This window comes from Leptidea sinapis, chromosome 22 (assembly GCF_905404315.1).
Source record: "Leptidea sinapis chromosome 22, ilLepSina1.1, whole genome shotgun sequence".
Taxonomy (NCBI): Eukaryota; Metazoa; Arthropoda; class Insecta; order Lepidoptera; family Pieridae; genus Leptidea; species Leptidea sinapis.
The window spans coordinates 9,396,260-9,416,824 of NC_066286.1; the positions used below are offsets into that span (position 1 = coordinate 9,396,260).

Below are 20,565 nucleotides of genomic sequence, written 5' to 3' on the forward strand. Positions count from 1 at the left end.
AATTCAATGCCTCTCAGGATTCTTGAAAACCAATAAATTCTAAACGCGACACTTCAATTGCGCTCGTCACCTTGAGACATAAGATGTTAAGTCTCATTTTCCCAGTAATTTCACTAGCTACGGCGCCCTTCAGACCGAAACACAGTAATACTTACACATTGCTGCTTCACGGCAGAAATAGCCGTTGTGGTGCCCATAATCTAGCCGGCATCCTGCGTAAAGGAGCCTCCCTCTGGCCTTCAAACACATTCAATTTTCGAGACACAGATTTATAACACGCCCGAACCTTCAACCCTTCAGACTGAATCCTTTTAAAATAGATTTGCTTCACCCTCGGTTACGTAACTAAAGTACTTTTTACTGTCCTGTGCGACACACCTACCTTTTTATATGTTGACGAGAAATCAAATATCTTCAGACACTTGACGTGTTGATAACCAATATAAATGCGGCCTCACGTACTTGGCGAAAAAAGATCTAAGACCGAACGTTGAATAAATTTCTTATTATTAGCGCAAGGTTTCTATGGCACTTGGCTTGCTATTACAACATTTAAAAAAAGTACAGAGTTGGAAATAAGCATACAAGATTTTATGACGATACGTCACTCGAACGGTTAGCTCAGTTGGCAGAGCACTCGCACGGAACGCGAGAAGTCGTGGATTTGAGTCCCGCATCGTTCGTTAAATTTTGTTTTCAAACTTAATTTATGTATTAATCATAGAAGTGAGGGTTATTATTTAAAAAACATAACAAATTTAAAAAAAAGGTCAGCTATTATAGTATGCACATCATTATACCTCTAAATTAAAAAGGGTTTTAAACAAAGAACATCTCATTATTGCCCCAGTAGTAGATGAAAAAAGATTAACTGTAAGAGCAAAAGATGGAATCAAGGTTAACCTAGAAGTATTATAACAATCAAATGGTTAGATTCAAAATCAAGAATAATGTATGTATGTAAATAAATAAACATAACAAGCTAGTGTTCTGCGCCCTTTACAACTATATCCAAGACTCATTAATGTATCACGCGTTAATTTGCGGAAATCCATAAATATCCAATTTTTTTTAGTTATCTTGAATGTTAGTTCCGCTAATATTTGTCTTCAAGCAATTCAATACGTGTTACGCGTTTACACGTGGCATCCTCAGGAGTTGTAGGCTCGCAAAATTCCTGCTAGAATTAGGCGAGTCCAAGAAGTCTCGTGCCAGATAGAAGCAGAATTTACACTCCCAAGACTGTATATACATTTTTCGTTCTTGAATTGGATACTTGACCGTTTCTCAAAAATGCATGTTACGTCTTCCGATACGTGGTCGCCAATCGAGGACTTTAGTGCCCCAACGACCATCTGTCCGTCGAGCTACGTGCCCTGCCCACTGCCACATAGTTCTTCAATCATTCGTGCTATGTCAGTGACTTTGGTTCTCCCACGGCTCTCCTCATTTCTGATTCGATCTTGAAATTAAATAACTAATTTGCAAATAGATATAAAGAATCTCATAACAGAAATAATGGATGTTTGCGGTTCGTTAATAAACACTCAATCACTAATTGATATAAACCAAGCTCATTACTTATAATTTTCCGTACCAATTACACTGAACAGAATCGCAATTGAATTATTGAAAAACGTTTGGAAATTATTGTGATTTGATTAAGGTAAACCGGAGTTTAGTGCCCGAGAGGTTAATGCTAATTAAAATCTGCAAAACCCGGTAATTGGAAGCGCTACCGGTATTTTAATAATTCCTTTTTGAATTACTTTTGCACATTTCTGTATTGTTTTTTACTTCTGCATCGATTCACTCTACAATTTTTGTATGAAACTTTACTGAGAAGGGAGGGAAAATAAACAATATATCGTTATCATAATTTTTTTTTAAATTTCTATTATACGTGTAGTATTATACCTCCAACTCAGAAATAAAACAAAGATATTTATGATTCTTGTTATTTTAAAGAAAAACACGTCCGTTCAATTCTTCGTAACAAGACCAACTGTGTCAAACTCTAATCAATACAATATCTTAATATATATAAATTACGTGACACGTTGTTTGTCCGCGATGTACTCCTAAACTAATAAATGGATTTAAATGGGGATTGCTTCATGGAGTGCTGTTTAGTCCAACTTGAGAGAGTTTGACAGTTCTGCTATGAAACAATTTCATTATAACAAGAGGGAGCGTATTGTACGAAATAATTCTTGATGTTATGAAATATTGTTGACAAATTCAGTCAGTATTTTATTTATTATGTACAGAACAACGTCTGTCGAGTTAGCTATTATATATATATAGGATATATATACCCGTGCGAAAATGAACTGTATAAGTATCTGTCAGTGACAAAGCATCTGTCATTATCAGCGCCTTTGAACTGTTACTGCTGCTATCCAAATCAACAGATGCTTGTCGCTAAAGAATGTAAGTTTAAGAAGAGACTAAGTGACCATAAGTATAATATCTACAATAACAATATAAACAGCCATTGCAATCTTACATGCATAACAACTTACAGTAGATTATCTTTAATAAAAAGTAACATCAGACCATCAAGGGTCTCCTACGCTTGTGTCTTGATTATTTACAGTCTTATACTTGGTAGCAGTATACTTCATACTACATAGTATCTACGATCGATGCGGGACTCGAACCCGTGCCCCTCCGTTTCTCTCTCTCTTACCAATTGAGCCAACCGATCGAGTGACGCATGGATCGTAAATCTTGTTATGTCTTGTTCAACTCTCTTTGTATGATTAAACCTAGAAGTGAGGGCTATCACTTTAAAGATATCAAATTGTCTACCAAGTAACGCGTCATACACTAATATCGTTCAGTTACCCATACCCTTAAGGATTATTCTCAAATGATGTCGAACAGTGTAGTTAGTATAAACAATAAGCTAAAAGGACGACAGTAAGTAAGGCAAGAAAATTCGACGCGACTTTCGCAATGATTTTTATTTATGACAATAAGGGATGAGACGAGGAGGACGATCAGCTGATGGTAATTGATACGCCCTATTATAATGCAGTGCCGCTCAGGATTCTTGAGAAACCCAAAAATTCTGAACATTACTGTAATTGCGCTCGTCACCTTGAGACACAAGATGCTACGGCGGCCGGCATCCTGTGCAAATGGAGCCTCCCCCTGGTAATATATTTTATACTTAATATATGTTTTTTTGTATGTTTGATAATAATAAATCTAAAGAAAATATTACCAGTGTAATTACATATAATTAAAAAAAATATTGTGTTCCCTATGAAAATTGCAATAATGTTAACCTTAGTGTGAGATTTTTAACCTGCACAATATGCCTATGAATAAAATTAGGGCGTGCGCTTCGAAAAGCGTTGATGATACAGAAAATAGGCTAAGTTTAAAAGTAAAATAAAAGTTATTATAAGATATTCATACTTTGAGAGATGCAATAACTTATTGTACTTTAATGCTGTATGTCCATCACTTACCTGAAACAAAAAGAAAAAAACAAAATTAAATAAAAATAATATTTTCGATCTTACTTAAAACTTAGTACTATTGATTATGTAAATAAACACGACAAATATTGGATGCAACACTTTACAAACTAATTTGTCATGTAATCGAGTTTTATTTGTATGGACGTAAAAGTTTATGTCAAGAAATAAGACCAAAGTTATTTGTGTATTTTATTTGATGTTAGCGTGTTAAAGTTAGTATTTTGTATTTAATAGATACTCAAGAGACAGTCAGTTTAATTTATATTTATAGAGAACAATTAGAGATACGCCTATTTCTGCCGTTAAGCAGTAATGTATATGCATTACTGTGCAAATGAGACATAACATCTTATGTCTCAAGGTGACGAGCGCAGTTGTAGTGCCGCTCAGAATATATGGGTATTTCAAGAATCATGAGCGGCACTGCATTGTAATGTGCAGGGCACATCAATTACCATCACCTGAACGTCCTGCTTGTCTAAAGTAAAATAAAAAAGATTCGTACTGAAAATCCATTAAAAACTAAAACAAGTAATCTTCCCGAAGCAATAACATTAATTATTGCAACGGAAATGAAAATAAGATACGAAAATAATTCCAATGATTTCGAAGTACATAATCACTTATCGGTGATGAGCGGGCGGGAATAATGTTTACGGAAGAATTAATTACTCGGGAAGAATTTTCATTAAATCGGTCCAATTTTCATTATAAAGCAAATTATCAACGCGTACTTGAAACTGTTGAAGGACTTTTTATCAATACGGGGCTCTTTGTAAGTTTTAGGGCCAATTACATTTAACTTGATCTTCATTGACCTAAATTTTATTGTTTAATTTATTTTGTTATAAATTCAATAAATTATTATGAATATGCGAAAGCCGTTTTATTCCGTAAAAAGACAATTAATTACCAGTTTGAGGCTTTTACACAGGATGCCGGCTAGATTATGAGTACCACAACGGTGCCTTTTTCTGCCGTGAAGCAGAAATGTGTAAACATTATTGTGTCTTGGTCTGAAGGGCACCGTAGCGAGTGAAATTACTTGGCAAATGAGACTTAATGTTTAATGTCGCAAGGTGACAAGCGCAATTGTAATGCCGGTCAAGATTTTTTTCGGATTTTTGGAATCCTGAGCGACAATAGCGGAATGGTTTTTTATTTTTTTTAATCTAACTGATGGTAGAAAATTTATTAAATTAGTCGTTATTGAGTGTTAATTCCGCTCATATTTGTCTTCAATCAATTCGACATATTCGAGTCTACACGAGGTATCCTCAGAAGATGTTGACTCGCCAGCTGGCACCTTGTGCCCGAATAGATGGATGGTTTTAATTGTAATTTCATTTCAGTCTTATTTTCATCTTTAGCTGTCTGTGTTTAAATAATAAACTTCAGTATATACTTTACAGCGACACATTCGGTGTTTTCCATCTACTCATAACAATAACTACGAAGAACGTTCTATCAGTACCAACTATTCATGATAATGCTGTGATGCTCATTATCATCTATGCACAAAGATCGCACGCAAAACAACCGTTACAGAACTATTTCGGCCAATCACATAAAAAGCAAACACCCAAACGCTCCAATCGCCATCGAGACTCGATCCTATTTACTGGAAATTGGCACAAAATAGTACCGCTCGGGGTTGGCACAGCGCCAGCCAGTCTGTCACTAAATAAAAGACTTGAAAGGGAATTTCCTTATCGGCTTAGCGCAATTATTGCTGCTAATATTGTACGCCAGCTATTACTTCGGCGGTATATTTCATTATTTTTGACTATAATTTTAAGGGATTAAGAGAGTACAAACGAGCGTAGCCCTTAAAAAGTGTACCCCCTTTTTTAGAAGGTACCCATGTCGTATTGTCCTGGAATTACCGCACAAAGAAGCTCATTCAACAGCTTGGTCGTACGAGGAAGAAAGTTCCTTGAAAACCGCACTGTAGATGAACGCCACACATCCAAATGGTGGGGATGATATCCTAATTTGTTGCGTGTCGTGCGAAGATGGAATTCGGAAGCAGAAATCAGGTTATACAGCTCTTAGGAACACTCCGACGCATAAATGTCTGGTTTAGCCTAAGAGTAGTAAATCAATGTTTTTATTGGCCACACTTTTATCTTACAGGACAGTAAGGGCCACACTGTACAGCTTAATAATAGAAGTCTCAGAAACTAAAAGATGGAATGTCACACGAAAGTTTATTTACCGGCAGCTATACTTCAAACGTGCTGGATACCGAAATTTGATCATACACCAGTATGTTTCGCCTCTGTCAGAGGACCATTTTTGTAATACAGGGAGTGTATAAGTCACATTTCACGAAACACTTAAAGTAGGTGGACAGAACATAACATAAAATACCGATGTAAAAAGAAATGTTGGATGAATAGCTCGTATAGCTGATGAAATTTTCCACACAATAGACAGAGAAACTTGAAAGATGGAGGAGTCTTTTACCCAAAAAGAGGTACATATCTCATAATATGATGGAACTAATAAAAAAATTATTATATTTTTATATACATTTTAACATTAACTATACATTTAATAATAAGAAAATAGAAAAATAAATGTTGCATATTACAATAATATATATAAATAAATATACCAAAATTCAAGTATAAACGAAATGTAGGCAAAAACCATGATATTAAACAAGTTATCGTCATTGTTTCAAATCCGTATTTCACAGAACTACCCGGCCGTATGATATAAAACAAAAACCATTTCCTTGTGTATAAAATTCTCTCGATAAAAAACCGTTCCGCTCAAACGATATTGGGTTCTCCTGATCATTTGACGACATCGTCTGTTTGTCATTTCCTTATACAGAATTCTCTGTACCGTATAAAGAAGCTTTGTTTATATCGTCATTATCTATGAGCAAAAGAATTCAGAGATTCGTCTTTATTTGTCTTGCGATAAAGCGTTCGAATGTTACTTTTGAAAATAATTTTGTGTAAGGACAATTCTTTTTTTTTATATAAAAAATAAATATGAGTGCAATTAAGTATGTACACTCAACGTTGAATAACGAGCGATGTTCAGTTCTGTCGTCACTTGGCAAAGAGACGACCAAATTGGCCTCTTAAAAGTTTTATATACTCAGTAACGCGAGACAGTACTTCAAACCACTTACTTAACTCTATAAGGTGCAAATTCGACCACCTGTGGAGTACTGTTTTCTGATAATTGACGGTCGCTGATACTGGAGAGCGTCTTCCGTTTGAACGCATATAACGAGGGGCTGTTCGAATCAACTCATCTCCAATCAGCTTGATTATTGGCATTGCGTAGAGATTTAGACCCCACATCTTCTATCTCATATATGACGGGAGTGCTAACAGGAGTTGTTAAGGTAGACAAGCAGGCGATTTTCACTACCAGCCATTAGGTCAAAATGTGAAATTCCCTCCGCATCATTTTGCAAGAAATTCATTGCGTCGTATAGCCCCTTTGTGGAATCAATTACCGACTGCAGTGTTCCCGAACCGATACGATTTAGGGACTCTCAAACCTAGAGCATACAGATTCTGAACTTGAGGACATCCATGGGCGGTCGCTTCACCATTTCCCATCACGTGAGCCTCTTGCCCGTTCTTCTGTATAAGAAAAGGCAGGCTGCTCTTAATCGGGAGTCGTGTAAATCTGGATTGATAGCGTAATTAAAATTTAAATGACAATGACAACCTGTAAACTGTTCTAGGTGGTACAGTCCCGCTAGGGCTTTAAATGTAAAAAAACATGTAGATAATAATATTATGATGATGCAAACTTATATGACATGAGTAAAGTATTTTCTTAAAACACATCTAATGGCTAGTTATACGCCTTGGAAATTAAAATCCAGAGCCGCTCAGGATTTGTGATTGAACCCAATCTCGTCAATTTGCGACATAAGATCTTAGGTCTCATACACCCAGTAATTTAATTAGGTACAGCGCTCTTCAAACCGAAACAACGTGCAAACATTATTGCTTCGCGGTAGAAAATTCACCGCTGTGATACCCACCCGGTTCGCATCCTGTGCAAAGAAGCCTTCCATTCTTCCACACAACATTACATTACTATTAGAATTACTTCACCAGCATTACATGGGTATGGACTTAACTACTAAAGAGCCTATGTTGTTGCATTCAAATTGGGTAAATAATCTGGTACTCAAGACATTCGAAACGAAAAATTGAACGAAAGAAAGGCGAATGCCAAGCTGCGAATCCCTCACAATAAACTCTGAATACAACAACGTCACTTATCTGACAGGAAACGTTGAGGAGCGCTGCGAAAACAAATTGAGCGCCGTCATCGCTTTTCTTGGAATAAAATCGGAAAGCATCGCGCGCGAAGTAATTTGTCGCTTCGACTGTAAACTTTGACATGGTAAGACGGTGTTTTAAATAGGATGGATTCTAGTCGAGTTTGTTGATTGCTTACTTAGCACTCCGGCAAAGAGAACGAGATAGAAGCAACCGAACATAATGGAACAAATTGGTGTTAGCTTGAAGTCTTTGTTGGTTTTGACCCGAATTAAAAGCATGTCGCCTTAGTGAACATTTGTGAAAACTAAAGTATATTGTATATGTCATTAAAACGAGCGCAAAAACAGAAAGCTGGGAGAGTTTCTTGCGCCGCTCTCTCAGAGCGCTATTTGTTTCCGAAGCGGTAGTAGCATCTGGTATATTAGAAATGACATCAAAAAGAATTATAAAGGAATCAATTTTGAGAAAATAAATGCCTTTTATGCCTTTTTATGCATTTGAAAGAACTTCGTCATCGTGTAATTTTAAAACCAAAGGATTTTTAGGTACTCATACAGATATTATCAGTGGTTGTTCTAATGACTAACCACATAGAGCTCCTAAGATAAGAATTGACGTCTGACCTCAAAATTTGTAAAAAGCAGCCGCTAAAAAGCTAAAAGGTACCAATACAACTGTTCACGATGTAATTTTAAAGCGTAAAGCCTAAATATACCTGAGTGATAAATACGTATGCGTTTTCTATGGAGGATTTAAATTGCAATCTATTATAATAAAATTTTAATAGAAAAATATATATTATAAATTCCAAATATAAGTACATTTTACACATTGTACGCAGAGAGCCAGCCTATTTTTGATAGCTTTTAAAATTTGTAGTTTATAAATATAAAGCAAAATTAATGAAAATCACATTAGGTTTGTATCTGGTCACCTGGTGTTAAGTGATCACCGCCGCTCACATTCTCTTGCAACACCAGAGGAATCACAGGAGTGTTGTCGGGCGATAAGGAAGTTGGTACGCCTTTTTTAAAGTTACCCATGGTCGTATCGTCCCGGAAACACCGCACAAGCAAGTTCATTCCACAGCTTTATAGTACGTGGAAGGAAGCTCCTTGAAAACCGCACTGTGGAGGACCGCCACACATCCAGATGGTGAGGATGATATCCTAACTTGATCTAATTTATCCTAACTTTTCAAACTACCTACATAATAATTATACGAAAAAAATGTTGCACTTCCGGTCTGCTAGTCCATAAAATATAACAAATTTCATTAAGTCTCATTAATGAATCATCCAAACCTTTATGCTGTATTATTCTAACATAAAGCCAATAGATGTCTAAAAGCCTAAGGTGCTACAGTGAATACCTGTTGAATGACCCAGATCTATATAGGACTGCCGTTTATCTAATCTAGCTTTTAAACGCTTCATTGGCTTAGTGGAACCGCGAAAATGTATTCAATAAGGGCTTTATTTTATTTTCACACTCAATGGATATTAACTCATTGTATTTATTGTTTCTTGTGCTTTAATTACATTAGTATTGAGTACTATTAGACATAGCTTAATAGCTTGAAATATTTGGGTTTCTCATCTTTTTCCATTTGGTATACCTTAAACATTCTATGCATTCAATGAAATCTTTATGGAAACTATTTTAGAATAACGATAATGACTTCAATTTATATTCGTGAATACTAAGTTTCTAATGTAATACAATAGTTTTGAAATGCATTAAAATAATATAAAGTAATCGTCATTCGACCTAAGTTCTTTTAATATTTAGGATAAAACTTAATTTCCATTTCATCATAGTCAGTTCAGTCCTTTTTAACACTTAGCAGTCATTATGTTATATATTTTAAATAAAGGTTTATCTTATGTTCTTCCCCATATAAACTTTAACTATACTCCTTAGTATTCGCAATATTCTTAAACAAGGGATCAGAAATTTTGCGTCATTAATAATAGTTTAACAGTCATGAAAAACACATCACTTTATCGTTTCGCTGTTATGAATGTTCTATGATATAATAGAAGGTTCATACTAATTAGATTTCGTATTTCATCGGAAAAAAAATAAATATTAACTATAAAATTTTCCTTCAGAATATGAAATTACTTACTTAACTGTAGAAAACAAAACGTCTAAAGCCCATTTTTGCAAATGCAACGAAATAGATAAGCTATAAAATTGCATTCATTTAATACTTACACAGACATATCCGCAGTAAGTGCGCTAGCTAGACATAAAACCTCACATGTTTTAATTGAAAGCACTCCATTAATTTCACATTCAGTCATAACAAAGAATATTACAGCCATAAACCCGGTCCCCCGATATGTAAACGGAGGTAACGAACACTCGTAAAACAGAAAGCGTAATGGAGTATCGGAATTCAATGCGTCTGGCTCTTATTCGATTTGCCCTACATCGCACCTGAGCTACAACACGGACAAAATAATACACGTTTATGACAGCGGCGATAAATTGTTTTAATGGTGTTCGTAAGATATATGGTTCAGGTTATGTAAGGAAGGTATATTGCTCTGGGGTACAGCTATAGGCTTCGTTCTTCATTTCGTCTTAAAGCCACACAGAAATTGAGGATCATAGACTAAAGTAGAGATCTAGAGAGCGTGCTTAGTCTTTGCTCAGACTTTAGTTACGTAAACTTTAGCTGAGTGTAAGCTACGGTTTTATAGTCATTTGACAGCTATATGAAAAAATATAAATATATTATTATTAAGGCGTTACTATGCGGAAATTCATAATTTTACAAATGTTTTGAGAATTTCTTTAGTGATAATTCCGACAGTATTTGTCTTTTAAACAATTCGACACGTGTTTCGCCTCTACACGAGGCATCCTCAGAACATGTTGACTCGCCAAAATTCTGGCACGAGACTCAATTATATTGAGCTTAACGCTGACCTGTATAAGGTTAGTTGAGCTTAAGCTAAGACAGACCAACGCAAAAGTCAGGTTCGCGTTTAATCACACTCATATAAGTTTTTACTTAAGTTAAGTCTGAGCAAAAGCTAAGTACGCTCTATAGATCTCAGGCTTAGAATTTTCTATCATATAAACAAACTGAGTGATAAATAATGCGTGGCCAATTTTGATTAGCGGTAGCGATATCTTGCGTGGCTGACTGTTTACGACTTGTCAATCAAAATGGGTTACAGTAACTATAGATTTGTATATCTTTTCTACCTTGCTGTATCTCTGGTAAAGATGTTCTCCCACGCACGTATAGGTACATATGTGTGTGGCCGTATTTCTCTAGCCGTCACCTTCAAGTCTTGTACATTTTTGATCGAAGGTTTCGCCCGATCCATTTTTAAAGATTAACTAATGAGTTTTTTTTTATTAGTTTAGTTTTGAGAGGTTTTTATTTTGCAAATTTTCAAATTCCGTACCTGAATGGTGACCATCGGGACCCCTATAGCTACGGCTCAGTAGTGACACTGATATATTTCTATTGCTAATTAATTACAAGTAATTTTTTGCACATATTGTTAAGAGCGCCCCACTTTTGTTTTAAAAGTACAAAGTGTAATATTTTCCTGTATGACGGTGAGTAAGCGTACGTGTACGACACACACTTGGCCGCTATTTTATATTATTTACATAACATTTACTTCAATTACATTTATTGTATATATATGTTACTTAAGTATAAATAGCTGAGTTCCACAAGGTAACTTCTAAAAAATTCCATGTTTTATTATAATAATTCAAATACACACATCAATAACATACTAACTTAACATTGTCAAAGAAAAACTTAATGGGCCTAAAACTAGAACAAGCCGCCCCTCAAAGTACATAACTTGTTACGGGAAGTCCAAACATATTGTAAAGTTCACTTGTATTTGAACCAATACATTTAGTCGCATGGCCACTTCGAACGGCTGTGTTCCACCAAAAGATATACTATACATTCTTTACTTCTACCTGTGTTTGTTACTGAAGTCTTGTTAAACTGCTGTATCGATTTTAATAAGGCTGGATGTGGGTTTGAGAGAAATACCTGGATGAGGAAATATAAAAAAATACATAATTAGTATTTGTAAGCCAAAATTTATATTTTTTATAATCTTGATCGTTTTCTTGCAACACCAGACAATTTTTTTTTGCCAGATATGCAATAAAATTATTACTTTCTTCTTACTCATTTGTCTTTAATTAAACAACAAAGCAGATACGTCAGGCTGCTTCTAGATATAACGAACGACGGCAAAAAAAAAACTAGAGGGAAAGAGTGTGTGTGACGAAGCGAGTGAAAGAGAACGCCTTATACTCACAATACAACCGAGTGTTAAGAGTTTACCCTGAGAGGCTGAAATGATGTAAAAAAGGATCGCGTGATTAAAACTCGCGCGTAACTATACAATACATACTTTATGTCAAAATGCCTCCCAATTATGACGCTTACGAGTCACGCGATGCGGGCGTTTATTAAATTATCTTCTTTTTTAAATATATAATATTATTGGATGTTGCTTAATTTAAACAGTCAAAGTAGAATAGTGAAGCAATATATAATACTAATACTAGCAACAGATTTAAGGCACGACCCAGCCAGCTTAGTTGTTAGTAATTTCATATTAGTGTACGGCTTATTATACTAGGGTAACAGGAAGCGTGCCTAATCTTAAATCACACCCCACGATCAACTAACCAAAGGTTTAAAATTGGATATAGTCTTGTTTAATAACGACTTTATTAAATAGGCACACCTGCATTGCTCGGAGTTTCGTCATTAATGTAACGCTGATTACAAAGTATTTCAAATTACATAATATTGAGTATATTACAATTTAGTTTCACAAAATTTATTGCATTAGAATACTTATTTTGATGTCAATTAAAGCATTACCACCGCTATTGAGACAAATGGCGCTCAGAGAGAGAGAGAGAGAGAGGAAACGGAACCAGAAACACAAAAAAAAGGCAAAGACCTTGTGATTCCTTTGGTGCTACGAGTGAGTATTCGCCGCCGTGATCACGTACCATCCAGTGACCTGTACGTACGCATTTTTGACCTTTTCCACAAAAAATAAATAAACAATATTATCTAAATAATATTAATATAGATTTTAAAAAATATATCTTATGTTATGTGGACTACAAGTATAAGATTCAACTACAGCGAACTCAGATAATATGGTAGGACATCTTAGTCAAACGACGTAAAGTTGGAAAGTAGAAAAGTTTCGTGATTTTATTTTTTGTTACAATATCGACGCAGTCGTCAGATCGATAGATAGCAGCAAGGGTTGTCACTATTTGCGCCTTCCAACGGTTGTACTTATAAAAAAGGACGTGTGATTAATACCACGCGGAAAGTAAGTAAAAAAAAGTATATGTTACTAGATGACCCAGCAAAAGTCGTATTGCCATATAACATAACAAAAAAATGTCAAAACATTAAAATAAAAATTTGGAATGGACTACCCTTGACATTTAGGGGGACGAAAAATAGATAGTAGTATCTCAGACCTACTGAATATGCATATAAAATTTGGTAAAAATCAGTAAAGCTGTTTCGGAGGAGTTAGGTAACTAATATTGTGATACGAGAATTTTATATATAAGATATACTTACATCGAAGATGCTATAACTAGGCGACACAAGTGGGAATACGGAATGATGGTACGTTTAGGACAGAGTGCCAAATCTGAATGGGTTGGCATTTCTGAGTTATTTAAAAATTAATATTTTGAATACAATAGTTTTGTTTCAATATGCTATAAATTAATTCTCAATTATTTTGTGATAGGTAAGACAAATATCATTAATATTAAAATTTCATTGTTCTGTTGTGTTCATATGTTCCAGGTAGATGTTCATGTTAAAATTAAATAGGTAAGAGCTTTTTTAACAAAAAAGGCATAAAAAGACAGAAGTTTACTTGTGTCTTATAGATTTGATATTTGCGATGCTACGAACAATCAATCCATCGAAGAGTTCTGTATTTATACTTTTTTTTCATGAAAATAAATGACGAGACGAGCAGGACGTTCAGTTGTTGGTAATCGATACGCCCTGTCCATTACAATGCAGTGCCACTCAGCATTCTTCTGAAAACACAAAGATTCTCAGCGGCAATACAATTGCGCTGGTCACCTTGAGACGTAAGATGTTAAGTCTCATTTGCCCAGTAATTTTACTAGCTACGGAACCCTTCAGACTGTTTACACATTACTGCTGCTGCTGTGCAAAGGAGCCACCCACTGGTATATAGATACGATGTTTACACCCTACCCGCGCATCGGGCTTAACCTGCATGAGACAACGCTAGTAAGGAAGAAGTTCTGCTTACCTTTGCACGTGGCCCTTTGGCCACGTGCTCCAAGTATCTTGCAACACGACAGAAGTGATAACTTTATCAAGGTTGCTTTTATTTATATCTGTGAATGCAGTTTTTTTGTCACTAAAATCGACGACACGGTTAAAGACAGATGTTTGTATGTAGTTTACCAGTGTTAGGCTTCTTTAGACAGGAAGACTACTAGATTATGGGTACCACACCGGCGCCTATTTCTGCCGTGAAGCAGTAATGTTTAAACATTACTGTGTTTCGGTTTGAAGGGCGCCGTAGCTTGTGAAATTACTGGGCAAATGAGACTTAACATCTTATATTGTCTCAAGGTGACGAGCGCAATTGTAGTGCCGCTTAGAATTTTTGGGATTTTCAAGAATCCTAAGCGGCACTGCATGGGTAGGCCGTATCAATTACCATTAGTTGAACGTCCTGCTCATCTCGTCCCTTATTTTCATAAAAAAAATGTAGTTTAGTATCAGATTTGCCCATACTGTCGATCTGTATAACTAAGATAACATATGGAATAAAAATATTATTGATTAATCCATTCTAATATTCTTTCGCCCGTATTACTTCACTATCCATATAAAACTACAACGTGAGTTCTATACTAAATGGGCACAAAGCAGATCTTCCAATAAAGAATCTTAATACAGACGGTCTGACCGAAAAGGGCCTGTAAGGCTCTCTGTTCGCTCATAAATAATACCCGAGTCAATAACTTACAATAAAAGTAGCGCCAATATATTTCTTGTTATCGGGCAACATAGGTAACTTGTGCCTTCTAGGTTATACGAATACGACTAGCCTTAGGGTTGTCAACTGTACCCTAATATATACCATATCTATTTATTTTCTCCTCACAAAGATCTTAAAGCTAAAACAGTACAGTTGTGTTATACTTTTTAACAGCTAGTATTTTGACTTAAATTTGTAAATAACTAGTAATATGCGTGTGTGTTTTTGAGTGTGTGTGTATGTGTGTGAGAGTGTTTGTGTGTGTGTGGGCGTACCCTACTTTCAGTTACTATTAGTGTTGAAGTTTTTCAGTAGAGGTATACTCCAATTTCTGTAACCTCTTTCAAGATATGCTTGCATTTAGTTCTGTTGAGGTGGTAAATTGACAGCACTTTGTTTACCTTAAACACAGAAGAATGTTTGGGAGAATCTAATATTAAACAATATTTTTTTTTTTTATTATAAAACAACATTCACTGTGTCACCGATCAAGTTACGTTTGAGTATCTTTACCCAGCACCGCTGATGGTATATCCCTCACAAACAGCAATAAGTAGCTAAAATTTTGACACAGTGATTATTACTATTTCTACGACTAATAAAACTAAGATGGTATAATCCAAATGTTATGTTTACATTTTCTTTTCGCGCTTTCAAACAATAGTTTGTTCTCCAAATAATTTTAAAAGTACGAAGTGTTTTTATCTTGTAAGATGGTACGGAGCCGTATGTCATATCACCAATTTAAAATTTGAAGAGATTTACTAATTGAATTTGAAACACGTCTTATTTAAGAAATATAGTTCGAAACTTCGGAATCTACTTAAAAAGAATAAAGCATTTATTTTCTCAAAATATTCCTATCGAATACTTTTTGATGTCACACAGATCACAGCGCAATGAAAAATAGTACACGTGGAATTTCTACTTGTTATATGATCTTACTTCTCAGCACATTCAGCACGTAATTACAACTCAATAATGATTTATAACAAACACTTTATTTTTAATTCTAACATTAAAAGTAATCTTTAGGTTGTCTTTTAAAAAAATATTATTTAATCGGTACAACATTGGCAGCCCTAGCATATCGACCAATTGGATTTGCTGCTCTCAAATGACGTTACGTGTGAAGCTGTGAATTATTTGATTGTATCTATCGAAGCATGTATTACGGAGGTATTACTGTGATAAATTAACAAACAATATTGTTAAAAATTTGTAAACAAATTCTTTTAATTACTACAGGTCAGATTATACTAGTACTTGCCCGTTGCATTTGCAACTAAAGGTTAATATCTCAATAAAATGTTAAGGTAGGGATAACATAGAGAGTTGTCATACTGAGACATGCAGGGCAAACCTGTCAGCCATTAAGTTGGCATAGCGACATCCCATTCTGCACGGACGCACGCCAAGAATGAGAAGATATTAGTAGGATGAGATTTATATGAGATGATAGATGATATTATAAACGTAAAACGCTATTAACTGAGGATTTTATAGATAAAAAACGATGTGATCACTACAGAAGTGAAAACTTGATAAAGGATTGGTTGATAGTACGTTAATACAGCTATTATTAGTGTCATAAAGTATCATTTACAATATAATATAAGTAATAGAATCATGTTAATTACTCTGATAAAATTTACTTGTACTGATTTTGAATTTTACCAAACGAGCTTAACATAGCCGAGCATGACAGCCCAGTATTTAAGTCATTTAATACTTACAAATTTACTTTAGCTCAGCTAAAGTTTTGCCATAAATAAACAATTTTAAACTTAGAAATAGATCAACTAGCAGATTAACCATAACGATATAACTCGAAAAATTAACATTACAGGACTATTAAACTTCAACGGCACGACATTTTTCCTATCCTATAGTATGACGGCTTAGACTATTTAACTAAACGGACATGCCATTTGGGGGCATTACCCTCTAAAAAAGCTACATACTTTTATGCACGTATCACAGCTTAAGATTTCCATGGCTCATGAACACTATCAATGACAGCTATAAGTGACGACCGCATCGCCGAATGGTTAGTTGCCCTGACTACTAAGCTAGAGGTCCCGGGTTCGAATCCCGGTAGGTGCAATCATTTAGATGATGTTTCCGAGTCATGGATGTTTATTTATGTAAGTTTAAGTAAGTATATTGTATTAAATATATCATTGTCTTGTACCCATAGTACAGGCCATGCCTAGTTTGGGGCAAGATAATTTGTGTAAAAGTGTGTCAATATTTAAAAAAAAGGTACATTTAACCACTTGCCACCACTTCGAAAAATAGAGCTTTAATGAAATAATGTTGCAAGAAGCTCATTTAAACTATCATTTATTGTTTAAGTATTTAACAAGATATACGCAAAACGTTTCGACTTGCTTCAGTAAGTATTAAAGTATTTAATAATAAAAATTAAATAATCGGAACTTTCCCAACAGTCGCTTTTATTATTACACACTCATGTACACTAAACCGACGCAAAAAAAGCGCGTACACATTTCTTAAAGGCCGGCAACGCTGTTGTGATTCCTCTGGTGTTGCAAGATAATGTGGGCGGCGGTGATCACTTAACACCAGGTGACCCGTACGCTCGTTTGTCCTCCTATACCAAAAAAAAAGAAAAACGAACATATTCATGTATTTTTATGAAAGCTTGTCTTCTTCATGCATAAAATGCTGAAGCTCGGAGTCTTCTTGGGAGGGTCTTACCTAGACCTTAGACTTAATAGTTAAAAAAAGCGATTCCAGTTTTTTAACTCGGGTGATACACTCATGCATCCGTGACGGAAAACATAGAATACAGGCTCCTTATTATGGAAGTGAAACTTCTTAAGAATCGTTGTGATTTCAAACCGGATGCAACTGAAAAAACCAGGTAAGAGACACAAATACAAAAATGTGTAGGATGAAGCCGGAAAAGAATGAGACAGAAATATGCATACTATTTTATTTTTATGTATGACGCGAGTAGGGATACCTTAACATATTCTTATGTCATACGCACGACATAGAACATAAATATGGTAGCGGTGTTAGTAATGTCTTTCATAGCGGTTGAAATCATGTGTCATTCTAACAACATGTACCAGGACTTCATATGCAGTTTAGAGGTTCATGCACAATGCAGGTTTCACTTCTGACATGTGTACTTTGTACACACGCAATTTTATTTTCTTATTAGTTACCATGTATCGGGCGCAGTGCGGTATCATCTGTTTACTGAGGTACACTAAGCTATAATTCGTTTTCTAATACTTATATTACATATGCTGGCATGAAAAATAATTTACACTTGCTCGTTCAGTGACTTGTTCCCTTGAAAAATCAAAATTTCACTCACAAGTTTGTCGACAATGAAAATTTTAATGTTGTGATATTATTACAACATCGCATTGCTTTGCGACGATCTGTCACGATATAGATCTTATCTCTGCTGTCATATGCTTGATGCATATGCCGTCTCCATATCGGTTAAATACTCTAACGTTATCTGTTAGGTCGGTTTATAAAATATTATGCACAGGTACGCAATGCGTGCCGTGTTGCCTGATTACAGATAAAACAGCGCCGACGACGTTTCAACCGTGCCTCGTAAAGTCAACCGGCATCCGCTCACGACCAGTTCTAGTTGACCCCTCTTGCGGTAATAACGTCACGTTGCTGTTAAGTCGTGTGGTGATAATGTTGCCAGGTGAGCGCGGAAAGCACGCCATAAAAGACAAATCAATTAACGAATAAATGAAGAGATCTTATTATTGACGTTAAAATGTTTTAGAGAGAAGGCGAAATATATCAAACGGACAGGAAATCATATTGATAAAATAATATTTAAGCTTTTATTCGGACAAAAAGTAAGCGATATGTTAAACTTAACGATTTTTTGGCACACCCTTGAATTCAAAGACTTATGACTACTTAGCCTAAAGTAATTATCAAAATTGGCGATTGCCTCAAATATAATCGCATAAACCATAGAAACATACCGACGAATTGAGAGCCTCCTCCTTTTTTGAAGTCGGTTAAAGAGTAATCATTTATGTGTCCTTGGTATGGTATTATTATATAAATCTATGGCATTTATTTTGATAAATATGTGTTTCGCGATTCGTTTGCGTCTGAAGAAACCAAATTCTAATTAATATTTATTTTTAATTCCCTAACATAAGTCAGAGTCTACCAACCATTTGGATAAGGAATGCCACACACCTAAGAATAGGCAAAGTGAACTAAGTCGCGAGTTTTCTTTTTACAAGCCAATATAATTACTTTCTCTAATCTGTTATTATCAGCTTAAACGGAGCCAAAATTAGGATCAATATAATCAAAGCGTCAACTCGTAAATGCGATTGTCATCAGTCCTGAGGGATTACCGAGGACCGTCATTCGGACGCGCCGACAATAAGCCTCCGAAATATTCCACTTTACTAAAACCTTTTTACTTTGAAGCCCGATTTTTAGGTTATGTTTTTGACAGCCCGACGCTTTGAAACGAATTAAGTTGATTGGATCTGGGAATAGGATTGATTTTTTGTTTTGAAAGTAGTGAAAAGCTTGTGAAATAATAAAATAATACATATACCTACAGTATAAAGAAGCTTACAGCTATTTATATTACATACAGATATGTTATATAATTAATTAATATTACACTAGCCAAAATAGCTTCTTATAATATTACAGTGATTATGTATTTTCTACGTAAATAGCAATAATGTCATAATAGGTAAATATTGCAGCCAATGGTTTGCAACACCATGCTGTTAAAAAAGTAAGCGTTACATCACTTGCTTATGGTTTTTTATTTATTACAATAAGGGAAGAGACGAGCAGGACGTTCAGCTGATGGTATGCCGCTGTCTTCTTGAAAAAACCCAAAATATCAATATCTGAGTGGCACTACATTTGCTCGTCACCTTGAGACAAAAGATGTTAAGTCTCATTTGCCCAGTAATTTTACTAGCAGTGGCGCCCTTCAGACCAAAACACAATAATACTCATAACTGCTTCACGGCACAATAAGGCGCCGTTGTGGTACCCATAATCTAGCCGGCATCCTGTGCCAAGGAGCCTCCCAATAGCGTACGATACAACTTTTTCCCTTCACATACCTCCCTTTGTACAACTCTAATATTCCTGGAACCCTTGACCCTTTTTCTGTATATCCCTTCGATGTTTCTCAATCTTATCCACGAAAGTTTTAACTTAAAACGAAGTACGAACAACGTCACATCGATTACGAAATCGTAACCAATACAAAGTCACCTTGAATCACGTGACAGCTCTAATAACCCAATATTGTGATACGTGCCGTTAATTCTAAACTGAATTATATTACACATTTTAATTAGGTTATGAAATGAAGGCAAAACAAGTGAGCATCACGTAAATTGTGTTGATGCATGCGTTGTACGTGGGAGATTACAAAACATTGGATATTATTGTGTCGCATACGAGTTACGGCATTCTTACTTATCTTTATATTAAATTTGTTGAAATATTACCGTGTCGAGCTACCTACCTGCTCCCTAGGAGACAGGCGTGATAATAATAATATGTGCCAGACTTAACCATTAGTCATAAAATCGAAATAATGAATAAGTGTCCCAAATTCGACTACCTACAACGGAAATGTAACAAATAACATACTATACATAGTTACTTACGCATTATTGTCAGTACACATTAATAAAAAATATATTTAGTTAG

General features: G+C 35.2%; 1 protein-coding gene across 8 annotated transcripts in view; it reads right to left on the reverse strand.

Moving 5' to 3' along the window:
- Positions 1-20,565, reverse strand: part of LOC126970799 (brain tumor protein) — a 578,011-nt gene that overhangs the window by 51,043 nt on the left and 506,403 nt on the right. For 2 of the 8 annotated variants that reach the window (XM_050816913.1, XM_050816915.1), the window contains exon 5: positions 3,430-3,482. The exons of the other annotated variants lie outside the window; for them this stretch is intronic. The gene's annotated coding sequence lies outside the window, so the exon portion shown is untranslated. The remainder of the gene's footprint in view (positions 1-3,429; positions 3,483-20,565) is intronic. 8 annotated transcript variants of the gene reach the window in all.